Source organism: Balaenoptera physalus, assembly GCF_965194825.1.
Source record: "Balaenoptera physalus genome assembly, contig: HAP1_SCAFFOLD_370, whole genome shotgun sequence".
Lineage (NCBI taxonomy): Eukaryota > Metazoa > Chordata > Mammalia > Artiodactyla > Balaenopteridae > Balaenoptera > Balaenoptera physalus.
Window position 1 is genome coordinate 454,344 of NW_028126311.1, and position 15,667 is coordinate 470,010.

Sequence of the window (15,667 nt, forward strand, 5' to 3'; positions counted from 1 at the left end):
TTCTCTCTCTTTCACTGTCTTTGTTTCACGGGTTTTTAAAAGTAATTGATTTTTATAATGGGGTTTACCTGCTTTTCACTGCTGTGATTTTGCCGCTTTACACCCACTTGACTCACTTACAGAGAGATATCAATGCATAGGTTTCAAGATTCTTACTAGTCAGATATATTCTTGGGCGGTGAATAGGGGGTGTTGAGTCCAATTCATTGAGGAAGGAGTAGGGCTTGTCTATTACATATTGGGTTTATGGAACGGTATCTGAGCTAATTATAAAACCCTTGTTGTATGCATCACCCCACCTCACCTTTCCCATTAAGCAGCCATAGTGTGTTTTCTAAACGTGTGACTCTATTCTGTTTTGTAATTCAGTTCAAGGGTAGCGGTTTTTACATTCCCTCTATAAGTCATATCTTATGATAAGTGTCTTTTTCTGTGTGACTTATTTCACTTAGAATCGTCGTACCTAAATCCAATCATAATGCTGCTACTAGCCTTATGACGTTGATTTCATGGCTGAGTGATATTCCATTGTACATAAGGTCCACAACTTCTTTATCCATTTTTCTCTTTCCTGGGATTTTTAAGGTGTAATGAAGTGGAGATTCTTGTCAACAGAGCAGCCCTAAACTTTGGGGTGCCTGTGTCTTGCTGATTTTTAGTTTTCCCAATTTATACGCCCATGAGTGGATGTGCCCTATGCTCCCTAAGCTCAGTTTTTTAGATGTTTCAGGACACACCGTGCACTTCTCCAGAGTGGCTGTTGGCAATTTACATCCCGCCCATCAGCGTAGCCAGGCTCCCGTTTCTCCATGGCCTGTCCTGCATTTCTGGTTTTGACACTTTATTCAGCATGGCCCTTTTGACCGATGGGAAGCGAGACTTCTTTGTAGCGCTGATTTGCCTTTCCAGGTTGCTTGGTTGGCCAGAAAGGGCGTATGCGTTTTTTCCTGAATATATTCAGGAAAAAACGCATACGCCCTTTTTGGCCAAGGGCATCATTGTCGAGGTTTTGCCGCTTTTCCTGTGCTTTAAAGGCGATTCGAATCTCCCTCCTGAAATCTGTTTCCTGCAATTCTGCCTTGCTTTCAAATCCTCTTCGTTGCCTTCCATCAATATATTTGTGGACGAGAGTCATCATTTATAAGTCTGCAGGTTTGTGAATTGCAGTGCCCCTGAGCTCCATTTTTCAACTCGCTTTCTTGGGAGCTGGCCGCAAGAGCGCAGGATTGCTTCAGGCCCTATTCTGGTCCCAGGCGGCAGGCTGAGCCTGTGGTTAATTCTTCTTCTTGAGGGGAAAATAGAGTGACCTGTGCCTGTCCCAACACCTAGAGCTAGTCTCTCATTGGTTCCCCCTCTTCCCGTTCATCCTCAGGACAAATTGCAACCTGTACGGAACAGGAGGTTAAAGGTGCTGATTCTCCAAGGAGGGAGATTGCTAGTAAAGCGGCTGGAATGGCGAACCCGAGCACAAGGAGATGAGAAATGAGGTGCGTTTTAGAAACCTTTCCCGATCACACGGTGTACCATCTTCTGGGTTTCTCATGCATGTTTTCGATGTAGGAAGATGCCCTTGAACCTGGAGATTTGGGACCCATGGGATGGGTACCACGCAGTATTACTTTAAAGGGTCTGCGTTTGCTCACCCAACCTCACCAAACCTCTCAGCCCCAAGAGTGTCCACCCTTATATCTCAATCAGCTGTGGGTCTAGATATGGTCAATCCAGGTGGCATTACAGCCGCTGAACGAATTTTGTAAGAATTTCTCTCTCTTTCACTGTCTTTGTTTCACGGGTTTTTAAAAGTAATTGATTTTTATAATGGGGTTTACCTGCTTTTCACTGCTGTGATGTTGCCGCTTTACACCCACTTGACTCACTTACAGAGAGATATCAATGCATAGGTTTCAAGATTCTTACTAGTCAGATATATTCTTGGGCGGTGAATTGGGGGTGTTGAGTCCAATTCATTGAGGAAGGAGTAGGGCTTGTCTATTACATATTGGGTTTATGGAACGGTATCTGAGATAATTTGAAACCCTTGTTGTATGCATCACCCCACCTCACCTTTCCCGTTAAGCAGCCATAGTGTGTTTTCTAAACGTGTGACTCTATTCTGTTTTGTATTTCAGTTCAAGGGTAGCGGTTTTTACATTCCCTCTATAAGTCATATCTTATGATAAGTGTCTTTTTCTGTGTGACTTATTTCACTTAGAATCGTCGTACCTAAATCCAATCATCATGCTGCTACTAGCCTTATGACGTTGATTTCATGGCTGAGTGATATTCCATTGTACATAAGGACCACAACTTCTTTATCCATTTTTCTCTTTCCTTGGATATTTAAGGTGTAACGAAGTGGAGATTCTTGTCAACAGAGCAGCCCTAAACTTTGGGGTGCCTGTGTCTTGCTGATTTTTAGTTTTCCCAATTTATACGCCCATGAGTGGATGTGCCCTATGCTCCCTAAGCTCAGTTTTTTAGATGTTTCAGGACACACCGTGCACTTCTCCAGAGTGGCTGTTGGCAATTTACATCCCGCCCATCAGCGTAGCCAGGCTCCCGTTTCTCCATGGCCTGTCCTGCATTTCTGGTTTTGACACTTTATTCAGCATGGCCCTTTTGACCGATGGGAAGCGAGACTTCTTTGTAGCGCTGATTTGCCTTTCCAGGTTGCTTGGTTGGCCAAAAAGGGCGTAAGCGTTTTTTCCTGAATATATTCAGGAAAAAACGCATACGCCCTTTTTGGCCAAGGGCATCATTGTCGAGGTTTTGCCGCTTTTCCTGTGCTTTAAAGGCGATTCGAATCTCCCTCCTGAAATCTGTTTCCTGCAATTCTGCCTTGCTTTCAAATCCTCTTCGTTGCCTTCCATCAATATATTTGTGGACGAGAGTCATCATTTATAAGTCTGCAGGTTTGTGAATTGCAGTGCCCCTGAGCTCCATTTTTCAACTCGCTTTCTTGGGCGCTGGCCGCAAAAGCGCAGGATTGCTTCAGGCCCTATTCTGGTCCCAGGCGGCAGGCTGAGCCTGTGGTTAATTCTTCTTCCTGATGGGAAAATAGAGTGACCTCTGCCTGTCCCAACACCTAGAGCTAGTCCCTCATTGGTTCCCCCTCTTCCCTTTCATCCTCAGGACAAATTGCAAGCTGTACGGAACAGGAGGTTAAAGGTGCTGATTCTCCAAGGAGGGAGATTGCTAGTAAAGCGGCTGGAATGGCGAACCCGAGCACAAGGAGATGAGAAATGAAGTGCGTTTTAGAAACCTTTCCCGATCACACGGTGTACCATCTTCTGGGTTTCTCATGCATGTTTTCGATGTAGGAAGATGCCCTTGAACCTGGAGATTTGGGACCCATGGGATGGGTACCACGCAGTATTACTTTAAAGGGTCTGCGTTTGCTCACCCAACCTCACCAAACCTCTCAGCCCCAAGAGTGTCCACCCTTATGTCTCAATCAGCTGTGGGTCTAGATATGGTCAATCCAGGTGGCATCACAGCCCCTGAACGAATTTTGTAAGAATTTCTCTCTCTTTCACTGTCTTTGTTTCACGGGTTTTTAAAAGTAATTGATTTTTATAATGGGGTTTACCTGCTTTTCACTGCTGTGATTTTGCCGCTTTACACCCACTTGACTCACTTACAGAGAGATATCAATGCATAGGTTTCAAGATTCTTACTAGTCAGATATATTCTTGGGCGGTGAATAGGGGGTGTTGAGTCCAATTCATTGAGGAAGGAGTAGGGCTTGTCTATTACATATTGGGTTTATGGAACGGTATCTGAGCTAATTATAAAACCCTTGTTGTATGCATCACCCCACCTCACCTTTCCCATTAAGCAGCCATAGTGTGTTTTCTAAACGTGTGACTCTATTCTGTTTTGTAATTCAGTTCAAGGGTAGCGGTTTTTACATTCCCTCTATAAGTCATATCTTATGATAAGTGTCTTTTTCTGTGTGACTTACTTCACTTAGAATCGTCGTACCTAAATCCAATCATCATGCTGCTACTAGCCTTATGACGTTGATTTCATGGCTGAGTGATATTCCATTGTACATAAGGTCCACAACTTCTTTATCCATTTTTCTCTTTCCTGGGATATTTAAGGTGTAATGAAGTGGAGATTCTTGTCAACAGAGCAGCCCTAAACTTTGGGGTGCCTGTGTCTTGCTGATTTTTAGTTTTCCCAATTTATACGCCCATGAGTGGATGTGCCCTATGCTCCCTAAGCTCAGTTTTTTAGATGTTTCAGGACACACCGTGCACTTCTCCAGAGTGGCTGTTGGCAATTTACATCCCGCCCATCAGCGTAGCCAGGCTCCTGTTTCTCCATGGCCTGTCCTGCATTTCTGCTTTTGACACTTTATTCAGCATGGCCCTTTTGACCGATGGGAAGCGAGACTTCTTTGTAGCGCTGATTTGCCTTTCCAGGTTGCTTGGTTGGCCAAAAAGGGCGTATGCGTTTTTTCCTGAATATATTCAGGAAAAAACGCATACGCCCTTTTTGGCCAAGGGCATCATTGTCGAGGTTTTCCCGCTTTTCCTGTGCTTTAAAGGCGATTCGAATCTCCCTCCTGAAATCTGTTTCCTGCAATTCTGCCTTGCTTTCAAATCCTCTTCGTTGCCTTCCATCAATATATTTGTGGACGAGAGTCATCATTTATAAGTCTGCAGGTTTGTGAATTGCAGTGCCCCTGAGCTCCATTTTTCAACTCGCTTTCTTGGGAGCTGGCCGCAAGAGCGCAGGATTGCTTCAGGCCCTATTCTGGTCCCAGGCGGCAGGCTGAGCCTGTGGTTAATTCTTCTTCTTGAGGGGAAAATAGAGTGACCTGTGCCTGTCCCAAAACCTAGAGCTAGTCTCTCATTGGTTCCCCCTCTTCCCGTTCATCCTCAGGACAAATTGCAACCTGTACGGAACAGGAGGTTAAAGGTGCTGATTCTCCAAGGAGGGAGATTGCTAGTAAAGCGGCTGGAATGGCGAACCCGAGCACAAGGAGATGAGAAATGAGGTGCGTTTTAGAAACCTTTCCCGATCACACGGTGTACCATCTTCTGGGTTTCTCATGCATGTTTTCGATGTAGGAAGATGCCCTTGAACCTGGAGATTTGGGACCCATGGGATGGGTACCACGCAGTATTACTTTAAAGGGTCTGCGTTTGCTCACCCAACCTCACCAAACCTCTCAGCCCCAAGAGTGTCCACCCTTATGTCTCAATCAGCTGTGGGTCTAGATATGGTCAATCCAGGTGGCATTACAGCCGCTGAACGAATTTGGTAAGAATTTCTCTCTCTTTCACTGTCTTTGTTTCACGGGTTTTTAAAAGTAATTGATTTTTATAATGGGGTTTACCTGCTTTTCAGTGCTGTGATTTTGCCGCTTTACACCCACTTGACTCACTTACAGAGAGATATCAATGCATAGGTTTCAAGATTCTTACTAGTCAGATATATTCTTGGGCGGTGAATTGGGGGTGTTGAGTCCAATTCATTGAGGAAGGAGTAGGGCTTGTCTATTACATATTGGGTTTATGGAACGGTATCTGAGATAATTTGAAACCCTTGTTGTATGCATCACCCCACCTCACCTTTCCCGTTAAGCAGCCATAGTGTGTTTTCTAAACGTGTGACTCTATTCTGTTTTGTATTTCAGTTCAAGGGTAGCGGTTTTTACATTCCCTCTATAAGTCATATCTTATGATAAGTGTCTTTTTCTGTGTGACTTATTTCACTTAGAATCGTCGTACCTAAATCCAATCATCATGCTGCTACTAGCCTTATGACGTTGATTTCATGGCTGAGTGATATTCCATTGTACATAAGGACCACAACTTCTTTATCCATTTTTCTCTTTCCTGGGATATTTAAGGTGTAACGAAGTGGAGATTCTTGTCAACAGAGCAGCCCTAAACTTTGGGGTGCCTGTGTCTTGCTGATTTTTAGTTTTCCCAATTTATACGCCCATGAGTGGATGTGCCCTATGCTCCCTAAGCTCAGTTTTTTAGATGTTTCAGGACACACCGTGCACTTCTCCAGAGTGGCTGTTGGCAATTTACATCCCGCCCATCAGCGTAGCCAGGCTCCCGTTTCTCCATGGCCTGTCCTGCATTTCTGGTTTTGACACTTTATTCAGCATGGCCCTTTTGACCGATGGGAAGCGAGACTTCTTTGTAGCGCTGATTTGCCTTTCCAGGTTGCTTGGTTGGCCAAAAAGGGCGTAAGCGTTTTTTCCTGAATATATTCAGGAAAAAACGCATACGCCCTTTTTGGCCAAGGGCATCATTGTCGAGGTTTTGCCGCTTTTCCTGTGCTTTAAAGGCGATTCGAATCTCCCTCCTGAAATCTGTTTCCTGCAATTCTGCCTTGCTTTCAAATCCTCTTCGTTGCCTTCCATCAATATATTTGTGGACGAGAGTCATCATTTATAAGTCTGCAGGTTTGTGAATTGCAGTGCCCCTGAGCTCCATTTTTCAACTCGCTTTCTTGGGCGCTGGCCGCAAAAGCGCAGGATTGCTTCAGGCCCTATTCTGGTCCCAGGCGGCAGGCTGAGCCTGTGGTTAATTCTTCTTCCTGATGGGAAAATAGAGTGACCTCTGCCTGTCCCAACACCTAGAGCTAGTCCCTCATTGGTTCCCCCTCTTCCCTTTCATCCTCAGGACAAATTGCAAGCTGTACGGAACAGGAGGTTAAAGGTGCTGATTCTCCAAGGAGGGAGATTGCTAGTAAAGCGGCTGGAATGGCGAACCCGAGCACAAGGAGATGAGAAATGAAGTGCGTTTTAGAAACCTTTCCCGATCACACGGTGTACCATCTTCTGGGTTTCTCATGCATGTTTTCGATGTAGGAAGATGCCCTTGAACCTGGAGATTTGGGACCCATGGGATGGGTACCACGCAGTATTACTTTAAAGGGTCTGCGTTTGCTCACCCAACCTCACCAAACCTCTCAGCCCCAAGAGTGTCCACCCTTATGTCTCAATCAGCTGTGGGTCTAGATATGGTCAATCCAGGTGGCATCACAGCCCCTGAACGAATTTTGTAAGAATTTCTCTCTCTTTCACTGTCTTTGTTTCACGGGTTTTTAAAAGTAATTGATTTTTATAATGGGGTTTACCTGCTTTTCACTGCTGTGATTTTGCCGCTTTACACCCACTTGACTCACTTACAGAGAGATATCAATGCATAGGTTTCAAGATTCTTACTAGTCAGATATATTCTTGGGCGGTGAATAGGGGGTGTTGAGTCCAATTCATTGAGGAAGGAGTAGGGCTTGTCTATTACATATTGGGTTTATGGAACGGTATCTGAGCTAATTATAAAACCCTTGTTGTATGCATCACCCCACCTCACCTTTCCCATTAAGCAGCCATAGTGTGTTTTCTAAACGTGTGACTCTATTCTGTTTTGTAATTCAGTTCAAGGGTAGCGGTTTTTACATTCCCTCTATAAGTCATATCTTATGATAAGTGTCTTTTTCTGTGTGACTTATTTCACTTAGAATCGTCGTACCTAAATCCAATCATCATGCTGCTACTAGCCTTATGACGTTGATTTCATGGCTGAGTGATATTCCATTGTACATAAGGTCCACAACTTCTTTATCCATTTTTCTCTTTCCTGGGATATTTAAGGTGTAATGAAGTGGAGATTCTTGTCAACAGAGCAGCCCTAAACTTTGGGGTGCCTGTGTCTTGCTGATTTTTAGTTTTCCCAATTTATACGCCCATGAGTGGATGTGCCCTATGCTCCCTAAGCTCAGTTTTTTAGATGTTTCAGGACACACCGTGCACTTCTCCAGAGTGGCTGTTGGCAATTTACATCCCGCCCATCAGCGTAGCCAGGCTCCTGTTTCTCCATGGCCTGTCCTGCATTTCTGCTTTTGACACTTTATTCAGCATGGCCCTTTTGACCGATGGGAAGCGAGACTTCTTTGTAGCGCTGATTTGCCTTTCCAGGTTGCTTGGTTGGCCAAAAAGGGCGTATGCGTTTTTTCCTGAATATATTCAGGAAAAAACGCATACGCCCTTTTTGGCCAAGGGCATCATTGTCGAGGTTTTGCCGCTTTTCCTGTGCTTTAAAGGCGATTCGAATCTCCCTCCTGAAATCTGTTTCCTGCAATTCTGCCTTGCTTTCAAATCCTCTTCGTTGCCTTCCATCAATATATTTGTGGACGAGAGTCATCATTTATAAGTCTGCAGGTTTGTGAATTGCAGTGCCCCTGAGCTCCATTTTTCAACTCGCTTTCTTGGGAGCTGGCCGCAAGAGCGCAGGATTGCTTCAGGCCCTATTCTGGTCCCAGGCGGCAGGCTGAGCCTGTGGTTAATTCTTCTTCTTGAGGGGAAAATAGAGTGACCTGTGCCTGTCCCAACACCTAGAGCTAGTCTCTCATTGGTTCCCCCTCTTCCCGTTCATCCTCAGGACAAATTGCAACCTGTACGGAACAGGAGGTTAAAGGTGCTGATTCTCCAAGGAGGGAGATTGCTAGTAAAGCGGCTGGAATGGCGAACCCGAGCACAAGGAGATGAGAAATGAGGTGCGTTTTAGAAACCTTTCCCGATCACACGGTGTACCATCTTCTGGGTTTCTCATGCATGTTTTCGATGTAGGAAGATGCCCTTGAACCTGGAGATTTGGGACCCATGGGATGGGTACCACGCAGTATTACTTTAAAGGGTCTGCGTTTGCTCACCCAACCTCACCAAACCTCTCAGCCCCAAGAGTGTCCACCCTTATGTCTCAATCAGCTGTGGGTCTAGATATGGTCAATCCAGGTGGCATTACAGCCGCTGAACGAATTTGGTAAGAATTTCTCTCTCTTTCACTGTCTTTGTTTCACGGGTTTTTAAAAGTAATTGATTTTTATAATGGGGTTTACCTGCTTTTCACTGCTGTGATTTTGCCGCTTTACACCCACTTGACTCACTTACAGAGAGATATCAATGCATAGGTTTCAAGATTCTTACTAGTCAGATATATTCTTGGGCGGTGAATTGGGGGTGTTGAGTCCAATTCATTGAGGAAGGAGTAGGGCTTGTCTATTACATATTGGGTTTATGGAACGGTATCTGAGATAATTTGAAACCCTTGTTGTATGCATCACCCCACCTCACCTTTCCCGTTAAGCAGCCATAGTGTGTTTTCTAAACGTGTGACTCTATTCTGTTTTGTATTTCAGTTCAAGGGTAGCGGTTTTTACATTCCCTCTATAAGTCATATCTTATGATAAGTGTCTTTTTCTGTGTGACTTATTTCACTTAGAATCGTCGTACCTAAATCCAATCATCATGCTGCTACTAGCCTTATGACGTTGATTTCATGGCTGAGTGATATTCCATTGTACATAAGGACCACAACTTCTTTATCCATTTTTCTCTTTCCTTGGATATTTAAGGTGTAACGAAGTGGAGATTCTTGTCAACAGAGCAGCCCTAAACTTTGGGGTGCCTGTGTCTTGCTGATTTTTAGTTTTCCCAATTTATACGCCCATGAGTGGATGTGCCCTATGCTCCCTAAGCTCAGTTTTTTAGATGTTTCAGGACACACCGTGCACTTCTCCAGAGTGGCTGTTGGCAATTTACATCCCGCCCATCAGCGTAGCCAGGCTCCCGTTTCTCCATGGCCTGTCCTGCATTTCTGGTTTTGACACTTTATTCAGCATGGCCCTTTTGACCGATGGGAAGCGAGACTTCTTTGTAGCGCTGATTTGCCTTTCCAGGTTGCTTGGTTGGCCAAAAAGGGCGTAAGCGTTTTTTCCTGAATATATTCAGGAAAAAACGCATACGCCCTTTTTGGCCAAGGGCATCATTGTCGAGGTTTTGCCGCTTTTCCTGTGCTTTAAAGGCGATTCGAATCTCCCTCCTGAAATCTGTTTCCTGCAATTCTGCCTTGCTTTCAAATCCTCTTCGTTGCCTTCCATCAATATATTTGTGGACGAGAGTCATCATTTATAAGTCTGCAGGTTTGTGAATTGCAGTGCCCCTGAGCTCCATTTTTCAACTCGCTTTCTTGGGCGCTGGCCGCAAAAGCGCAGGATTGCTTCAGGCCCTATTCTGGTCCCAGGCGGCAGGCTGAGCCTGTGGTTAATTCTTCTTCCTGATGGGAAAATAGAGTGACCTCTGCCTGTCCCAACACCTAGAGCTAGTCCCTCATTGGTTCCCCCTCTTCCCTTTCATCCTCAGGACAAATTGCAAGCTGTACGGAACAGGAGGTTAAAGGTGCTGATTCTCCAAGGAGGGAGATTGCTAGTAAAGCGGCTGGAATGGCGAACCCGAGCACAAGGAGATGAGAAATGAAGTGCGTTTTAGAAACCTTTCCCGATCACACGGTGTACCATCTTCTGGGTTTCTCATGCATGTTTTCGATGTAGGAAGATGCCCTTGAACCTGGAGATTTGGGACCCATGGGATGGGTACCACGCAGTATTACTTTAAAGGGTCTGCGTTTGCTCACCCAACCTCACCAAACCTCTCAGCCCCAAGAGTGTCCACCCTTATGTCTCAATCAGCTGTGGGTCTAGATATGGTCAATCCAGGTGGCATCACAGCCCCTGAACGAATTTTGTAAGAATTTCTCTCTCTTTCACTGTCTTTGTTTCACGGGTTTTTAAAAGTAATTGATTTTTATAATGGGGTTTACCTGCTTTTCACTGCTGTGATTTTGCCGCTTTACACCCACTTGACTCACTTACAGAGAGATATCAATGCATAGGTTTCAAGATTCTTACTAGTCAGATATATTCTTGGGCGGTGAATAGGGGGTGTTGAGTCCAATTCATTGAGGAAGGAGTAGGGCTTGTCTATTACATATTGGGTTTATGGAACGGTATCTGAGCTAATTATAAAACCCTTGTTGTATGCATCACCCCACCTCACCTTTCCCATTAAGCAGCCATAGTGTGTTTTCTAAACGTGTGACTCTATTCTGTTTTGTAATTCAGTTCAAGGGTAGCGGTTTTTACATTCCCTCTATAAGTCATATCTTATGATAAGTGTCTTTTTCTGTGTGACTTAATTCACTTAGAATCGTCGTACCTAAATCCAATCATCATGCTGCTACTAGCCTTATGACGTTGATTTCATGGCTGAGTGATATTCCATTGTACATAAGGTCCACAACTTCTTTATCCATTTTTCTCTTTCCTGGGATATTTAAGGTGTAATGAAGTGGAGATTCTTGTCAACAGAGCAGCCCTAAACTGTGGGGTGCCTGTGTCTTGCTGATTTTTAGTTTTCCCAATTTATACGCCCATGAGTGGATGTGCCCTATGCTCCCTAAGCTCAGTTTTTTAGATGTTTCAGGACACACCGTGCACTTCTCCAGAGTGGCTGTTGGCAATTTACATCCCGCCCATCAGCGTAGCCAGGCTCCTGTTTCTCCATGGCCTGTCCTGCATTTCTGCTTTTGACACTTTATTCAGCATGGCCCTTTTGACCGATGGGAAGCGAGACTTCTTTGTAGCGCTGATTTGCCTTTCCAGGTTGCTTGGTTGGCCAAAAAGGGCGTATGCGTTTTTTCCTGAATATATTCAGGAAAAAACGCATACGCCCTTTTTGGCCAAGGGCATCATTGTCGAGGTTTTGCCGCTTTTCCTGTGCTTTAAAGGCGATTCGAATCTCCCTCCTGAAATCTGTTTCCTGCAATTCTGCCTTGCTTTCAAATCCTCTTCGTTGCCTTCCATCAATATATTTGTGGACGAGAGTCATCATTTATAAGTCTGCAGGTTTGTGAATTGCAGTGCCCCTGAGCTCCATTTTTCAACTCGCTTTCTTGGGCGCTGGCCGCAAAAGCGCAGGATTGCTTCAGGCCCTATTCTGGTCCCAGGCGGCAGGCTGAGCCTGTGGTTAATTCTTCTTCCTGATGGGAAAATAGAGTGACCTCTGCCTGTCCCAACACCTAGAGCTAGTCCCTCATTGGTTCCCCCTCTTCCCTTTCATCCTCAGGACAAATTGCAAGCTGTACGGAACAGGAGGTTAAAGGTGCTGATTCTCCAAGGAGGGAGATTGCTAGTAAAGCGGCTGGAATGGCGAACCCGAGCACAAGGAGATGAGAAATGAAGTGCGTTTTAGAAACCTTTCCCGATCACACGGTGTACCATCTTCTGGGTTTCTCATGCATGTTTTCGATGTAGGAAGATGCCCTTGAACCTGGAGATTTGGGACCCATGGGATGGGTACCACGCAGTATTACTTTAAAGGGTCTGCGTTTGCTCACCCAACCTCACCAAACCTCTCAGCCCCAAGAGTGTCCACCCTTATGTCTCAATCAGCTGTGGGTCTAGATATGGTCAATCCAGGTGGCATCACAGCCCCTGAACGAATTTTGTAAGAATTTCTCTCTCTTTCACTGTCTTTGTTTCACGGGTTTTTAAAAGTAATTGATTTTTATAATGGGGTTTACCTGCTTTTCACTGCTGTGATTTTGCCGCTTTACACCCACTTGACTCACTTACAGAGAGATATCAATGCATAGGTTTCAAGATTCTTACTAGTCAGATATATTCTTGGGCGGTGAATAGGGGGTGTTGAGTCCAATTCATTGAGGAAGGAGTAGGGCTTGTCTATTACATATTGGGTTTATGGAACGGTATCTGAGCTAATTATAAAACCCTTGTTGTATGCATCACCCCACCTCACCTTTCCCATTAAGCAGCCATAGTGTGTTTTCTAAACGTGTGACTCTATTCTGTTTTGTAATTCAGTTCAAGGGTAGCGGTTTTTACATTCCCTCTATAAGTCATATCTTATGATAAGTGTCTTTTTCTGTGTGACTTATTTCACTTAGAATCGTCGTACCTAAATCCAATCATCATGCTGCTACTAGCCTTATGACGTTGATTTCATGGCTGAGTGATATTCCATTGTACATAAGGTCCACAACTTCTTTATCCATTTTTCTCTTTCCTGGGATATTTAAGGTGTAATGAAGTGGAGATTCTTGTCAACAGAGCAGCCCTAAACTTTGGGGTGCCTGTGTCTTGCTGATTTTTAGTTTTCCCAATTTATACGCCCATGAGTGGATGTGCCCTATGCTCCCTAAGCTCAGTTTTTTAGATGTTTCAGGACACACCGTGCACTTCTCCAGAGTGGCTGTTGGCAATTTACATCCCGCCCATCAGCGTAGCCAGGCTCCTGTTTCTCCATGGCCTGTCCTGCATTTCTGCTTTTGACACTTTATTCAGCATGGCCCTTTTGACCGATGGGAAGCGAGACTTCTTTGTAGCGCTGATTTGCCTTTCCAGGTTGCTTGGTTGGCCAAAAAGGGCGTATGCGTTTTTTCCTGAATATATTCAGGAAAAAACGCATACGCCCTTTTTGGCCAAGGGCATCATTGTCGAGGTTTTGCCGCTTTTCCTGTGCTTTAAAGGCGATTCGAATCTCCCTCCTGAAATCTGTTTCCTGCAATTCTGCCTTGCTTTCAAATCCTCTTCGTTGCCTTCCATCAATATATTTGTGGACGAGAGTCATCATTTATAAGTCTGCAGGTTTGTGAATTGCAGTGCCCCTGAGCTCCATTTTTCAACTCGCTTTCTTGGGAGCTGGCCGCAAGAGCGCAGGATTGCTTCAGGCCCTATTCTGGTCCCAGGCGGCAGGCTGAGCCTGTGGTTAATTCTTCTTCTTGAGGGGAAAATAGAGTGACCTGTGCCTGTCCCAACACCTAGAGCTAGTCTCTCATTGGTTCCCCCTCTTCCCGTTCATCCTCAGGACAAATTGCAACCTGTACGGAACAGGAGGTTAAAGGTGCTGATTCTCCAAGGAGGGAGATTGCTAGTAAAGCGGCTGGAATGGCGAACCCGAGCACAAGGAGATGAGAAATGAGGTGCGTTTTAGAAACCTTTCCCGATCACACGGTGTACCATCTTCTGGGTTTCTCATGCATGTTTTCGATGTAGGAAGATGCCCTTGAACCTGGAGATTTGGGACCCATGGGATGGGTACCACGCAGTATTACTTTAAAGGGTCTGCGTTTGCTCACCCAACCTCACCAAACCTCTCAGCCCCAAGAGTGTCCACCCTTATGTCTCAATCAGCTGTGGGTCTAGATATGGTCAATCCAGGTGGCATTACAGCCGCTGAACGAATTTGGTAAGAATTTCTCTCTCTTTCACTGTCTTTGTTTCACGGGTTTTTAAAAGTAATTGATTTTTATAATGGGGTTTACCTGCTTTTCACTGCTGTGATTTTGCCGCTTTACACCCACTTGACTCACTTACAGAGAGATATCAATGCATAGGTTTCAAGATTCTTACTAGTCAGATATATTCTTGGGCGGTGAATTGGGGGTGTTGAGTCCAATTCATTGAGGAAGGAGTAGGGCTTGTCTATTACATATTGGGTTTATGGAACGGTATCTGAGATAATTTGAAACCCTTGTTGTATGCATCACCCCACCTCACCTTTCCCGTTAAGCAGCCATAGTGTGTTTTCTAAACGTGTGACTCTATTCTGTTTTGTATTTCAGTTCAAGGGTAGCGGTTTTTACATTCCCTCTATAAGTCATATCTTATGATAAGTGTCTTTTTCTGTGTGACTTATTTCACTTAGAATCGTCGTACCTAAATCCAATCATCATGCTGCTACTAGCCTTATGACGTTGATTTCATGGCTGAGTGATATTCCATTGTACATAAGGACCACAACTTCTTTATCCATTTTTCTCTTTCCTTGGATATTTAAGGTGTAACGAAGTGGAGATTCTTGTCAACAGAGCAGCCCTAAACTTTGGGGTGCCTGTGTCTTGCTGATTTTTAGTTTTCCCAATTTATACGCCCATGAGTGGATGTGCCCTATGCTCCCTAAGCTCAGTTTTTTAGATGTTTCAGGACACACCGTGCACTTCTCCAGAGTGGCTGTTGGCAATTTACATCCCGCCCATCAGCGTAGCCAGGCTCCCGTTTCTCCATGGCCTGTCCTGCATTTCTGGTTTTGACACTTTATTCAGCATGGCCCTTTTGACCGATGGGAAGCGAGACTTCTTTGTAGCGCTGATTTGCCTTTCCAGGTTGCTTGGTTGGCCAAAAAGGGCGTAAGCGTTTTTTCCTGAATATATTCAGGAAAAAACGCATACGCCCTTTTTGGCCAAGGGCATCATTGTCGAGGTTTTGCCGCTTTTCCTGTGCTTTAAAGGCGATTCGAATCTCCCTCCTGAAATCTGTTTCCTGCAATTCTGCCTTGCTTTCAAATCCTCTTCGTTGCCTTCCATCAATATATTTGTGGACGAGAGTCATCATTTATAAGTCTGCAGGTTTGTGAATTGCAGTGCCCCTGAGCTCCATTTTTCAACTCGCTTTCTTGGGCGCTGGCCGCAAAAGCGCAGGATTGCTTCAGGCCCTATTCTGGTCCCAGGCGGCAGGCTGAGCCTGTGGTTAATTCTTCTTCCTGATGGGAAAATAGAGTGACCTCTGCCTGTCCCAACACCTAGAGCTAGTCCCTCATTGGTTCCCCCTCTTCCCTTTCATCCTCAGGACAAATTGCAAGCTGTACGGAACAGGAGGTTAAAGGTGCTGATTCTCCAAGGAGGGAGATTGCTAGTAAAGCGGCTGGAATGGCGAACCCGAGCACAAGGAGATGAGAAATGAAGTGCGTTTTAGAAACCTTTCCCGATCACACGGTGTACCATCTTCTGGGTTTCTCATGCATGTTTTCGATGTAGGAAGATGCCCTTGAACCTGGAGA